Source organism: Anas acuta, chromosome 12 (assembly GCF_963932015.1).
Source record: "Anas acuta chromosome 12, bAnaAcu1.1, whole genome shotgun sequence".
NCBI classification, from domain to species: Eukaryota; Metazoa; Chordata; class Aves; order Anseriformes; family Anatidae; genus Anas; species Anas acuta.
The window spans coordinates 5,231,460-5,246,374 of NC_088990.1; the positions used below are offsets into that span (position 1 = coordinate 5,231,460).

Below are 14,915 nucleotides of genomic sequence, written 5' to 3' on the forward strand. Positions count from 1 at the left end.
TCCTTGTCTGCAAAACCAACATGTTACTCAATGTGTATGGCTTTACCCACTCCGACAGTGCTAGTTCTTCCACTTATTTGGCACATCAGAAGAGATTTCCTCTGATGTTTCCTCAGGTGTGCATTTTTCTTGCAGGATGGAGTCCTATCAGACTTGCTATGGAGCTTACATACCAGCAAAGAAAGTGGGCAAGCTGTGCAAAGCCTCCTACGTTATTTTTAGGTTAACAGAAATGCTTTGTGCAAGGTCACAAAGTTCTTTACTGTTCCTCTTCAGAAGCCATCCCAAACAAAACCACCCTGAGATACTGAATTGATGATACAAATGGATTATGTTTAGGGTTTCCCATGAAAACCTTCTATAGGATAAAGCCAAACAGGCAAAAAGGTTTGGAGGGAGCAACTCAGTTTTCATGAGGCTTCCCAACTGAAAAAGAGTTAAAGATGTTAAAGATGCATCAAAATCATGTAATGTGCCCTAATAGATACTTTTTGAAATTAATATTTGCTTTGAAATATGCTTTCATTTAATTTTTTAATTCATAAATGAATGCAAAAAATGAAATATTTTGAAATTACTGAAGGAAATGATTCAGTGACTTTTTTTCCCCTCAAACTTATTGGTTTGCCAGAGAATTAGTTGGAAAAATGAAATCTTGAAAACTCCCAAAGGATAGAAAAAAGTACTTCTCTGCTAGCTACAAAATGAGAGGAAAATATAATGACATTTTCATTAGCACAAAGATTTACTAAAATACCCACATTTTCATGGAAGTGGCACAGACTTGAACTCAGACACACTGAGGGTTCCTTTCCAAGTGTGATGCTTACGTACGGTAAGTGATAACTTTTTTTTTTTTTTATTACACTTGATCATCTACGCTCCTAGATAAATATCTGGAGGTGTTCCAGCCCCCACAGGGCTTAGTCCCTTTTTCATACATTGTCACAAGAAGGACGGAAAGCATGGGCAGGGAATTTCACACAGTTATAGTCCACAGACTAATGTGTTTAAACAAAAAATGATAATTAACTCTGAAATAATTTAAAAGTGGGCTATCCAAGATGAAGGAGCCCTGGATGCCAAGAGGGGCTAGGCTTTGTAGGGGGCACACAACAGCTACACTGTGCAGTGTTAACGGTGTAGGGAAGGAACATCCTTAAATGTTGGCTCAGTTTATCAGGAATTTTTCTGAACTGTTACCTCCAGCTTTCTCCAGAACACCCTCAGTCCTTTTATCTGTGAGCTATCTCAAAGTTTACTGCCTGCCTATTGCCTTGGCTGAACCACACTAATAGCCGGCTAATTACATGTGAACACGCTAATTTGCTTTATGCCTTTCTCAAAAAAACATGCACGTGCAGGCAAGCATGTGAGAAAACTTTTGTTCATGCAATAAAACTACAGCACTGCATGGAATGGGTGTACCATCCCAAGCACTGGAAAATGTTGCATGCTTGCTGCCCCCCATTTCTTGCCTCCACCAGGCCCCCACCAATGCTCATTGTTCCTATTTGCAACACCACCTGTTGCTCCAGCACCAGGCTGCTCTAGACCAGAAAGTGGAGCAAAGAGAAATACGTGTTTGTCATTGAACGGAGAAGAAGGAAGACGAGAACGATAAGATCATAGCCTGCAGCACTTTGTTTATGAGAACATCCTTCCAGTGATATATGTCTGCACCAGGTGAAAGTATTGTGTCACCCCTAACATATTTTAAATGCCAGGGCTGTCATGCAAGAAGACAATGATGAACAAGTTTAAACAGAATATGGTATTGTAGCCATGCACAGTGTTACCCTTTAAAGGTTTGCATCAGTAGCATTTCTTAACAAAACATTTCCGGACTGTTATATTCCCCTATAGAACCTCTTTTACATAACATTTAAACTCAGAAATATTATTTCCATTGGAGAGAAACTGATGGAGTTATACATAAACCAGTGCAGTTTCCTCATGCAAGTTTTTCAGGCTATTTCAAATGCCTTCCCAGCCATATTAAGAGCTTCCCCTAACTACTTGGATAGGGACCTGGGGACCACACTTCACTTGGCACACAGGTAAATAAAGGCACGTCTACACTGGGCACGGAAGAGCAGGGACTAGGCCTAGGTCACTGCATGTCATAGTCTTACTTGGATGAGCTCTGGTGTGCTCCCATTGACTGAAAGCCCGCTAGCTGCATCACGCGGTTAACTCTGCAAACGAGCACTTACTTTGCGTGCTCCAAGATTGCCTCGTGCTGCAGAGCATGGTAAGCGGGGTCAGATGGAGAATTTACTTAAAGGGCACTCCTGGGCCAAGGGGAAATGCTACTGGAGAAGCACCTTTTGTCCCAAAGGAGGTATGCACGGAGCTACCATCACAGGGCAGTTTTCTTCCCAGATATTTATCTTGAGCTCGACTGCACGAACACCATCACTGTGCTCTAACACCATTGCACAACATGACTCCTCCAGACTGACAGCTCAAATTGAGCCTTGGGGAAGCCAGCATCCAACACACGGCATTGAACGTGGGCATGACCATATCCACCCCAGGGTCAGGTGAAAGATCTGTAGCCATGAATGTCACATGAAGGCAACCGTGACAACAGAGCTTTACACCTTGGAGGCACGCTAAGGTCAGAGCCACTCCGTGAACCATCCAGGACAACATTCAAAGTGCTTTACAAGAGAGGAAAGGGAATTTGAGCACCTGAAAAATGCCCAAAGAGCTAGGATTTCTTAAGTGCTTACTGAGGTCCTGTGTGGGCTCACGTAACGTGCTCAGCATCTCCCCATCAGTTTTTGTTTCTGTAAAATGGAAACACCTTATTTTTCTCACAAGGTTATTAGGAAGACTTTCCAATTAAAGTTTTCTATAAATGTAAGTGCCTTGTGAACAGTATTTAATCACCTGACTAAAAATGGTCTCCAACTTCTTTAGGCAGAACATCAGTTTTTATAGGGACTTGTCAAGGTGCTCAGCTTAACATAAGGCTGCAGGATCACACGCTGCATCTTTAAGACATAGTTTACTCCTGAATCAGTAAATGTACTAGACAAAGCAGCCATTATTTATGCATTCCTGCATAGATGGCAAGGTGAAAATAATAGAATAAACATCATATACTTCATTATGATATCGGTTTACACTTCCAGGGTACACAAAAAGAGGCCATTTCATCAAGCTAATTGCCTGAAAGTAAAAGAGAGAGAACTTTAGCTATTAGTCTATTATGGGGCTTTTTTCTTAATCACAAATAGGGGCCGTGTGTCCCCAGGGGGATGTGTATTCTAATTTACAATTGAACTACAGATCAGAGCAATCAATCTTGTGCAGCACTTTTACAGTGTAATTGCTGCAACATAACAAATAAAAAAAAGCAGCCTAAGTCGAGTTTCAGCTTGAGGTGGAGATATTTACCAGGCATTGGGTCGGGGTGGGAGGGAGGCAGAGAGAGAAGAGAGGCGCCAAAGCCATGAATATGCAATGAGGGCTCATTAGTGCCCCAGTGTTGCCATGACGAATGGCATTATCCCCAGACTGGTGCAGCCTAAACATGAATTTTATAACGACCCATTTATCATGACTTGTCATGGGTTTCTTTACTGTACTTCCTACTGGCTCTCACACCTTCCTCCATTATCACCTCAGAATCCCTTCCTTTTATTTTCCCTTACTCCAGTTTAGTTTTTGGTAGCAATGCCTATAGTGAGGAGATGACTGCGAGGGGCAGCCCGCTGGTGTTCAGGAGAAGCTCGGAGCCTCCTGAGCTGGAGAGCCACAGCCAGACACGTAGGTGGTCTTCAGTCCACTTACTAGCGGATAAGCGTCCTCATTGTCACAAAGATCTGCAATCTTGTCAGTTGACTCAGCAGAAAGGTCTCGGATTGACTGAGCATCGAGACAACTATCTTTCCTTTCTGGCAGATGTGATGGATGAATGTGTTTTGTTGACCTAGGCCTGTCTAAAAGTGCTCTTCCTCAGCCCACGCCAGCGATGCACACAGTAGAAAAATTCACCCCTTGCCTCTACATCAACAGAAGTACTAAATCGGATAAATGGACAAAAATTACATTCTGCCCAGCTGCAGTTAAACTGAAAAAATATATACTAGATGCAAAACTTTAGTGATAGGAAAAGCATTTACCTTCCAGGTGCAAGAGGTAACAGTCAACTCCAGAGGAAAACAAAATTACTGCAGAGTAATTAGTGTGTCTGGCTTTAGCTCATTTTTGGTCACTGCACGTTGTCTCTGGTTTACTGCTGTCCCTTTGGCCTACCCGATTCCACATTTAATATACCACTGCTTATAAAGAAATCCCTGCGGCTCAGAAGGCTGAATTGCCACTGCTGGGGTAGGGCCTGCTCTCCAGTATATAGAGGCTTTCATTTCCCAAGTTATGAATCTGACATCTCACGGCCAAATCCATGCCAGTTTATTTCTGAGAAGTCTGTCCTCATTATTTACCCCAAATAGCTTCACTGTCAGTATGCCTTTTTTTTCCACTGTGAAGTGGCCAGAGTATCTGAAAGTATCAAGCCTCTCTTTGTTGGATTTTACACTTTTGCTATTACAAGAATTTGTCTTTGGGGATAGAAAAATCAAGCAACTTATTTCCAGCTATTACTTGGATAGGACTTCATGTTCTTAAACAAGTTGTGAGCTCCCACGATCTCTGAAAACAACTCTCCCGAGGTCTTACATCAGGATAGTCCTACAGTTCTTTCATTACTCTACTGGATGTTTGAAAATATTAAAAGGCATCTAACATCCCAGTCCAGCAATTTACAGACTCAGAGTCTGGTGCTGTAGCCCTCAAAGCCTCTATTTCTTCCACAAAATCCGCACTTTGCTATTATTGTCGCCAAGACAGGCACGTGTTTCACTAGAGGAGCAGTTTGTCAAAGCAACAGTCCATTATCCAAAGATTCATCACAGGTTCCTACTTCAGACACGATGGAAGGGAGGCTGGATGGTAGAACGTGACGGGGAAGGAGAGCTTCCTTGCAGCAAGGTGCGTGAGGCAGGTGGCACACCTTGACCCAAGCTGGGCGTAGCTGATTAGGCCAGCATATGCTGATGTGAAAAAGCCAGGCTTTTTTTTTTTTTTTCCCCACCCCAAACTGTGTTCTTTATCTGTGTTCCTTTAAAATACATAGTTTTTAAAGCCTCAAACAGCACCTTGCACAAATCCCTGACCTTTGGCGGAGAACCCCAGTTCTCACTGCAATACAGACGATGGATGCTATGTTAATTATCAGAAGACAAAAGGAAAAAATATCCCTCTTAAAGAAGCAAGCCAGAAATGCCTGCTAACATTGCAGAAAGCATCCATTGCATTCATAGGGATGCAGTACACAGCAAATGTGACAACTGTTCCTCAAAATATACTTACTCTGTGGCCTAGGTGATCTGGATCATCTGTTGTGTGAAGAGAAAGGAGAGTCTCAGAAACAATATGACAATTAAATTCTTTTAAACTCCTATTAGGAGTTCTAAAACTTGCTGTAGTTGGTGCAAGGTCTGACAGATACGCCTGATTGCAGAGCCTCTATCTGCAGTTTATGAGAAGGAATAAGCAGACGCCTGTTTGAGTTGATTTTAGTATTTTAGTCCCATGCAGAGAGTTTTCTTTATTATTTTATATCAATACTTGTGGGTCCCTCAGGGAAAAAGGCTCATCATTCTTCCACTCATCTCATCAAAAAGGCAGACATTGAAACAAAGATTATTAGAAGCCAGCCAATGCAGATGACACCTAGCTCTGTCACCTTACCACCCGCTATCACTACAATCCCACCATAGATGTCTAGGTTGAGATCAACACCCACATGGAGGGCAGCTGCCTGAGAGAGAAAAAACATTCGCTGTTCCTCAGTCCACAAACAGCAATAATTAAAATAAAGTAATTTCAATCCTTAAAATATTAAGTCCTTGGTACTAAACCAATGAGCCTCTAATTATAGGAAACACTCAAGCTCCAGGAAGAAAATGAAAACTGTCATTGTCACACAAATCCAGCTTCCAACAAAAATATCATTGGTTCAAGACAAATTAAAAAGTATAGGCAAAAATTTAAAGTAGAAGACCGGCATATAGCATGGAACGAATTCTTTATCCTGAATTCAAGGCACGTTTAATGATTGACTGCTTTAGGATCAGAAGTTGGCTAGGAGCAAACTCACTTGAAAATACTGCACCAAATATATTTGAATACAATCAAATCCTGACCTCAAAATTATGCAAATTTACATCCACCAGTTTGCCACGTTTACAGATAGAATTCTTAAGATGCAAGAGAAAACTGGGATAGAGCTGCAGGTGTGATTACTACATAACGTTGCTCAGAATCTGTTCAACTGACATATTTAGAAGAGAAACTAAAAAAGCAGATATTATTTCTTCGTATAAAACAACATACTTTAAAGGCACATGATAAAATGCAGACTCGGAATGAGTTTTGTACTCTAATTTGAACACCTAGACAGTACCAGGAACACACCTTGCCATGCCTGCAGAGATACCAGTTGTACTACATAAACTTCTGCACTTTTTTTTTTTTTGGCTGTTTCTTTTGTAGATAAATCCCTCCCTTCTTAATTGTATTTCAAAAAAGGCCTAATATTTTTCCCAACTGTACTCTCTGAAGCTTAGCATCAGGCATCCTAATAAAAGAACGATCTTTTCCTCTGGTTCTGATCAGTTTTGACTTTCAGCTTTCTCCACCTTTCCTTATTCAGGGCCAATGTCTTGCTGCTTTCCACTTTTAAACAAACAAACAAAATGCCCTTCCCCTCCTTCTTCCCTTATACCCCCCCCCCTCTTCTTTAATGACATCTTCAGTCATTAATGAGTTAATAAAAATCTCAAAGTCATCTGGGAATAGATAAGAGGAAAGAAAGAAGAGTATTGTACACATAATGACAGGCTCCCTGCTGGCCCTAAGATGTCATGGGTCAGCCATGTTAAGAATGTGTGTGCCCAATCATCTGCTGATTTTTATCAGCAAGGCCTCAAGCAGAATCTGACACGGCCAGTTTGGGAGTTACAATGAATAAACAATGACTTCTTGGATTGTTGGCGGCTGTATGATAGAGTGAGAGGGTTTATATATACTAAAACATGATGACATTAGCAATCAATATACCAATTACTGGACAAGTTATTGGACGAAGAATGCTCATGTCTTGAGCTTTGTGCACTTTGAACATACTACCAGTGACGGAGACCACAGAAATAATGGTACTTAACCCTTCCTGAGTGAGACGTGCTAATTCTTGACAATGCCTTGAAGTTTGTCTGAGTGCGTGGTAAAAGAAAACCTGGTCTGATTTAGCATATTAAGTCTTTCAGATAGAAGACATAAGCCTGACAAATTTCTTTTTCATTAGGACTTAAAGGAAGAAAGGAGCAGATTTTTCAAGTGAGCATTGGGATGTTAGAACAACGGTTTTAACAAATTTAAATTGCTCTCCATAAAATCTCAGAGGAAATCAATTTCTTTTCACCCAAGCACCACTAGCTCGCTACACAAACTTCACTGAGAAGTTAGAACACACCTTTTACAGGACGGTTTAGACAAATATCCCAACAGCTCTCACCTGCCTATTCTGCAGCAGAGAAAGGAAGATAAAACTAAGATACTTTTTTTATTCCTATGCTACCAGAAACACATTCCTGCATCTGTTCAGTGTCATCCTCTTGCTTCCCTTAGTTGGCTGAAAATATTCAGTGTTTACGAGTTTGTCTTCTATTATTCTGGAAGCGATTGTGAAGATTCAATGCCAGTGTTATAATCGAAGCCAGAATCAAACGTAGTGAAGTCAGCCACCTAATTCAAAGCACAGCTGGAGAAGATAATGGAGGTGGACACCAGTGTGGTGGGCAGACCTGCCATACCTGGGGGCACAGCAGAAGCACTGTCTAGGCTGGATTACACGGTGCCACCTCTCCACTGTCTACTAAGATGGACAACTCCATGACCTAATGGAAAGCCTGTGTGTTTTGCCCTGAGATGACTCAAACATGTGGGAAAGATTTTATGATGGCTCTCTTGCCAAGATCTGGGAAGCAGAGGTTCCATACACACGCTTGACTTTTATTCAGGTAAGAGCAAACAAGGCAGGGCATAAATATAAGAACTAACTTTGTCTTCTAGGGCATCAGCCAGCACAGTAGAAATTGTGCAAAAAAAAAAAACAAAAAAAAAACCCACCACATTCTATGTAGATCAGGGGGCTGAATAAAAGCTTAAGATGCATCTCTTACAGACCACTCTTGTAACACATGAGCTCGAGTGTTGCTCTAAATTACAATCAACTCTGCTTCTCAGAGCACTAAGCGCTTCCCAGGGTTGTATTGGACAGTAATGGCAGGGGGATCAGTCCCAGACATTGGGGAAAAATAGATGAGACTGCATCTGGTTTTAACTGCAATGGTTATGAAATGTTCAGCTGTATCCTCTCAAATGGCTCTTCCCTTTCCATTAAGTTCTTGAAAAGTTTGAAAGTGAATTTGTCCAGCGCGTCTGATATGAATAACAAAATGCTTTTAAATGTAAATGTTTCATAAAATAGCACCATTACCTCGCATTACAGTGAATACAGTTGAAAAAACTCAATCCCTCCTCTGTAATTTACAATTAACTTTTTGCCTCAAGGTAACAGCTACGTTCACAAAAATAATGGTAATAGATTGACCTTGTTATGAATGGATAACAAGCTGGAAACAATATAGTTTGTCACAGAGCATTAACTGTTACTGTTGAAATTGTAAATAATGTGTATAGAACTCACAATGTAAATGGCTTCCCTTAAAAATATTAATTATGTCGATTAAACACTTGATGCATAATGGATTATTCTGAAACCTATTTAAGTCCATGTCAGACTGAATACACTATTCTCTAAGATCCCATTCCTAGACTGCTGGAAAATCTACGGCTGTGCTCTGACTGTTCATGGTGGACAAATGGCTTACAATAGAATATTGCCTTAAAGATATATGGATGCTTCTGCTGTTTGGATTGCTGCATGCTTTCTTACTGAGTACAACATCAGAAGATTAGATGTCTAGAGACACTGGACTCTTCTGAGATGCTTTTAGGCTGCTTTGGAAATTAATGAAAAGCAACCCTCACCCAACAGTGCTGGACATTTACTGGAGGATCTCTATCGGACACAGAGCACTCCACTGGCTTTTATGCCTTTTCATGATCACTGGTAATGGGACAGAGGAATACCAGAAAGTTTTTACACCTGGCTGGTTTCTTACACCAAAGTGGTGTAACTCATCAAAGGGCTTTGAGGATTGATGCTACTCGGCTGATCTCCTCTTTGTATGTCCTTTGGAGCCAGGGCTGCAGGCACCTGGGAGGAGATTGCTATCACATGGCTTTAGAAAGCAATCCAAAACTGGTATATAACACATGGCATAGAAAAGATTAGACTTTTCTCTCAAGTGTCTGGGGACTACTAATTCACAAACAGGAGACTTAACCATATTTTTGTGCTTTCCAACCACAGTAAGTGTTCCTCAGCTGTAGCTCAACACTGGACTTAACAGCACAATACTTCAGTGTTCTGGCTAATTACCATGTATAGACTGTTGCATTATAAAGGAGGGATTCCCGCTAGATTATCCACATAGAGAAAGTGATATTAAAACGACAAGCCACCAAGAGGTCAAATAACCAGTTGCCAGAAGTTAGAATAACTAGACTGTGAAGCAGCAATATCTGGGGAGCTGGCATGTGTCCCAGGACTGGTTGTCATACAAATGAAAGAAAAGACAGCTGGAATCTTTTTGGATTGGCTGTTATTTTCTCTGAATATAGTGTAAATCTATCACTTCGTTTTTTCAACCAAACGCCTGAACTGGGAGTTGGGAAACTGATTCAGTAAAATATAAAGTCTCTTTATACATCATTTTTCCATGTGTGAGCTTCATCCACTTTAAGTTTTATCCTTTGGGACCAAGGACTGTTCATACTGTGTGAGCATAAAGAGTGGTTATAGCTGGGGCTCTCCAGTACTCCTGTAATCCAGTCAAATACCTTCTTGCCAAAAGGTGTGCTCTCCTGTCTTGGGAAGAAAAGTCACTGCACGTGTATAACTGAACAAGCACCTCTTCCCCATGATGGGGTCAAAATCCCAGCGCATGACTAGTTGGTAAGAAACACTCAGATTTCCCTGCACCCTATGCTTTTCTCTGGGCAGCTCTTGTTTCACCTTCAGATACTTTAGCTGTTTGCTATACATTTGGTGCCATCTCTTTAAAGATATACATTTGAATGGGCAAGAAAGTGAGGGATTAGCAATGGGCAGAGGTCAAGTCCGTCAAGACTTTAAGCATGTCGTTGGTTGTAAAAGAGATTACGTTACTGGCAGCTCTTTGCCAGATCAGTACTTCGATGCCAAATGTTAATCCTTGCTGGGGACATGATGGCTTGTAAATGTTATAGGAGAACATAGCTTTTCCTGTAGAAAACAGGCATCTATGGTTAAAACACGGATTATTTTCTCATGCTTACATTTGCATTTCATGCCAATTCACTCTTGCTTGCTATGAGCTTCGCTTCAGTACTTACATTTAATCGCTTCAGATCTTTATTTCTATAGCTAAGGAGGGTATGGTGGAGTTCTTAAAGCTCTGGGTAGCAGAAGAGCTAGAGCTCAGCCTCAAGCTTTGCCAGAAAGCTTATTCTGTGACACTGGACAAACCCTATTTGCTTACTGAACCTTAGTTTTCCCATCTATAAAATGGAGCTGCATGTAAAAAAGATACTGTAAGTTTTTTTTTTCTATGACTGTCAGAAGAACAGTAGTTACTGGATTTATAAAGCAATCTGCTTTTTTTTAGCATCTAGCTGTAACTTTGGATAGCATGCTTCATATCTGTGACTTTAAGTATCATCCTTTCCTACAGTTACACAGTTAAAGTTTCTAGGTCACATATTTTTATGCCAGGACAGCCAAGGCACAAGTCCACACAAGATTTTAGAATAAAAAATCTCAATTGTCACAAAGTTTGTTCTACTGTGGACTGAGAGCATAGCTCTGGGTGTAGCCGGCAGCTGTTAAGCATGTGCAGGACACTGTAGGCGACTAAGCATAGTCAGGAAATTAATATTGCACCAGTAGATCTGCAGCAGCTGACTATGCTTGTAGAGCTAAACCTCAACACCCAGCCTGCAGAAAGTCCTTTGGCTGTTTACAGGACACCATGTGAAAGGGATGATACAGGATCAAGCTGCGCTCCCACCTGCTCTTGGGATCTTGAGATCCTCAGTGTGAATGCCTCAGTTTCTCATCTATCTTTAGGTAATGAAAAACTATGCTAAGGTAGAATCAATAAAGCTTCGCTTTAAAGGGTTTGGTGAGGTCAAAAACACTAGTGCCTCCTTCTTGGGGGTTCTAGTGTAAAGGGGATTGTGTAACTTCCCAGATAGATTTGATAACAGAGTTCATAAAAGAAAAACAAATTCAGCCTGGGGAAACCTGAGCTGTTAGGTTTCATGCCATATACACTTAGTACCTATAAAATTATAATATTCTAGTAGGAAGGCATTCAACACGTATTTTTCTGGCAATAAGTAAAAATGATATGCTCCATACTAAGTATTAAATTGTGTTAGTTTGGTTTTGTTATGCAGATGGATTTTTTTCTTTCACTACTCTTTGAAATGTTTTGAATTAAAATAGCTTACTCAAGGTCACCAAAGGCATATGGTCCTGCTCAAAACTTTAAACAAAACATTAGTTTTTACAACCTTTTGTAATTTGGTATTGTATACAACATGGTTATAGACGGAGTTTCTGTAATCTTTGCAGTGGGTGACAGAAATATGAGAGCCAAATTTATAAGCCATTTAGTGAAGCATTTAATCAATTTCATGCATAGGAAATAACACCGATTGCTTTGCTTTATCAATCTTGCTTTCTCAGAGACCTGCAGTCACCCCAACCTCAAAGCACTTAAGTGTTGAGGGAGAAACCATATGCAAAAATCTAATGCCGTACACAACATGTCAGGAACTTCTGAGGGCTGCTTAAACTTACTTGCCAGCATCAATAATCCTTCTTAAGGCTTTTAATATATTTCACAGAGAAGGCAGAAAGCCTAATACATATTGGAAGTTGCAAGGCCTCTTTCTACAGTTATTCATTAAACACCCTTTGTCTAGAATGAGTCTTTGACACTGTCTGGAGTTATGCTGATTAAGTTTGCCTCTAATATTGAAATGTTTGTATATGTTGCCTCTAATCACTTACACTTAAAAACACATCGTTGCATTACAAGTCCCTCTGTTTCCATAAACTATAAATGCCAAATATCATTTGACAAATTCAGAGGCACTGCTTGAGACAACAAACTCTCCACAGCCTGAAGAAAAACACATTGAGGTCTAGACTGTCTTCCACCATGTAAGAGTTAAAAGTCACACTTACCCATGGCTGTAACTTGGGGGCTGGTCTGGGACTTTATCTTGATAGAAACGGCACTGAAGGACTAGAACAGTTCCTCTTCTGGTCTTCAAACCATGTCTCAGGATGACCTGTCCGACCCTTGGCATCAGGCAAGCAGAGGGGAAAGGCATGCTCATGCCATCCACAATGCACTTGGTGAACTGGAAGATCCTCAGCACTGCTCGGGAGATGGGGTAACACCAGGGTATTGGCATATGCGAGACGCCAGAGTAAGTTACTATTTCAACAGGAAAATATTGCCCCAAACAAACACCTTTACTTGTCCTGTATCTGAAAACTGTGACTAGATGAAGAGGTAAGGCTTAAAAAGCTATTTCAGAGCACACTTTTCTTTCTCATGTACTACAACAGCTTGTACAATACCCCAAGCAGAGTACTACAGTGACTTTCTTTCCTGAGTGAAAAATTCCTGAAGGACCAAAAAGGCAATCTCTCTGATAATCATCAGCTGCTCAACTATATTAAATTTAGACAAGGCTACAATAGTGCCAGAGTTGTCCCCTGCCCTCTAAAATTAGAACTGAAAGAATGGCGGGCATAGCGCTAAATATATAACTCATTTAAAAATAATGTGCTCTCAGACTTTCCTAATGCTTGAAAAACTGATCATCATAAATCCCTACAGATCTGTTTGCACAGCAAGCCCACCTCCACCAGCTCCAAACACGTTTCAGTAGGATCCATCCTTTCCTGAACATCCACTTTCCTCTGCAGTAGATAGGAAAGAGAAACCAGTAGTGTTTGCTGCAGTTAAATGATACATTGCCCATTTATCTAGGGGGACAAAACCTAACCCAACCTCTACCTTCTATATAGAAGAGAGAGGAAAAGAAAAAGAACAAATGAGAAGTTAGTATTTCTTATCTCTTCCTAGTCCAGGCAGAGTGGATTTAGCCATATAAAGCACTAGCGAGCCCTTTAAAGCACTCAGAAGTAGTAGCTTTAACTTTTCAAACTGCAGAACTAAGCAGACCTCTACAGGGGGAAAAATTAAGAAGCCTCATCTCTCTACTTCTGTGTCTTAGACCTCACAAAGCCTAGCATTAGTAACTTTGGAACAAACGGGAAGGATGGACCGAGAGCAGTTTTGTGGAGAAGCAGAGGAAGAGAGTGGCCTTATCCCTTCCTTCAGGTTCAGAGCAGCTTCTGCCCAAGTAAAACCTCCCCTTTCCTTTCCAACTTCACTCTAGCAGCACGCAGGGTCTGTCCCCCCAAAGAAGAAGATCCACTGAAATAATTGAGCACAGGCCCACCAAGTTTATTGCCAGCTGGGGCCTGTGGTGGAGATGGGCACAGAAGAATGCTGGGAGCTTGGAGGAGTTAGAGCTCTCCATTTTGAGAGGGAAAGTGTATCTTAGAAAATGTAGGTTTTTATTTGTCATCTGTTTCTCTTTTTCAGTTATTTTGACCACTAGATCACCTGTAGCAGATGCTGATCCTTTCAGACGAGTAACATGAGGGGCTGGGAGAGTTTTGTGGGGGAACCTGAACTCCTGTTTGGTGTGGTTCCTTGTGAGGGCAAGGGAATGCAAACCTGGGATTTATAAAAAGCAAAACCCTGCTTGTTCTACAAAATAAGTCCTGGGTTTTTTGTGTGAAGTGGAGCTATTTTAGGTAACTCCACTGCTTCATTACAACATTTGGCTAAAAAAATAAATATATATATATTTTCTTTATATGCCCCCTTACCTCCTACTTTTGGGAAACTAAAGAGGCCTCAGGACCGTGTGCCTAGCCTCTGTGGGGCTGGGAGGTGCCTGTGCCACTGGAAGTGGGTCTGGACTTGATCTGCCGCAAATATAAAAGCTTGTTAGTGAAGCAAACAGGTCATATTACACTATTCTTGTGCCTTAAATAAATCAAGAAAGGTGTAAATGTGCTAGTCCTGAACTTATTTCTCCCCTGGGCTACTTCCATGAGATGTTTCTTTCTCTTCCTTCCCCCCCTCATTTCTACCTTTGCTGCTTTGGATGGTATCCACTTATTGGAAGGGTTTTCTGAAAATAGTAATATTGGAAAGGCATGTTCTCTGTTTGCTCATCTGGAATATTCTAGGAAAGATTAACTCGTTTAATTCTTCACCCCATAAATTTGGGGTTCCCTTTCTAGTTTTGTCTTGCAGATAGGTTAAGGCAATAAAAACTATAAGTAAAAGAAGCTGTATTTTTGTTTTTTTCCCTGGCCAGAGAGATACTTCTTGCAATCTTAGTCACCAGGTGATGTGTTATTTTTTAAAATAGCAGGTGGAATAAGAACATCTTTGTTTCTTTCCTAATGGAGGAAGACAGATCCTACATGGAAAAGTTTGTTGCAATATGAATCTAAGCTGTTGGGAGGAGAAAAATACTGCAGGAACTCAAAATTAAATATTTTTTCAGGAATACGGCATTTGGATCCAGTGATAAGCAGGCAGTACGGAGCTCGTGCTTGGGGCTGG

At 40.9% G+C, this 14,915-nt stretch overlaps 2 long non-coding RNA genes across 2 annotated transcripts in view; one reads left to right on the forward strand and one right to left on the reverse strand.

Annotated features, from left to right (window-relative positions):
- LOC137863262 (uncharacterized) overlaps positions 1-9,916 on the forward strand; it is a 48,401-nt gene extending 38,485 nt beyond the window's left edge. The window contains exon 7 of the long non-coding RNA XR_011100788.1: positions 136-9,916. This is a non-coding gene — a long non-coding RNA (uncharacterized lncRNA). The remainder of the gene's footprint in view (positions 1-135) is intronic.
- LOC137863263 (uncharacterized) overlaps positions 1,627-14,915 on the reverse strand; it is a 70,417-nt gene continuing 57,128 nt past the window's right edge. The window contains exons 4-5 of the long non-coding RNA XR_011100807.1: positions 12,440-12,635; positions 1,627-2,795 (exon numbers count right to left, since the gene is read on the reverse strand). This is a non-coding gene — a long non-coding RNA (uncharacterized lncRNA). The remainder of the gene's footprint in view (positions 2,796-12,439; positions 12,636-14,915) is intronic.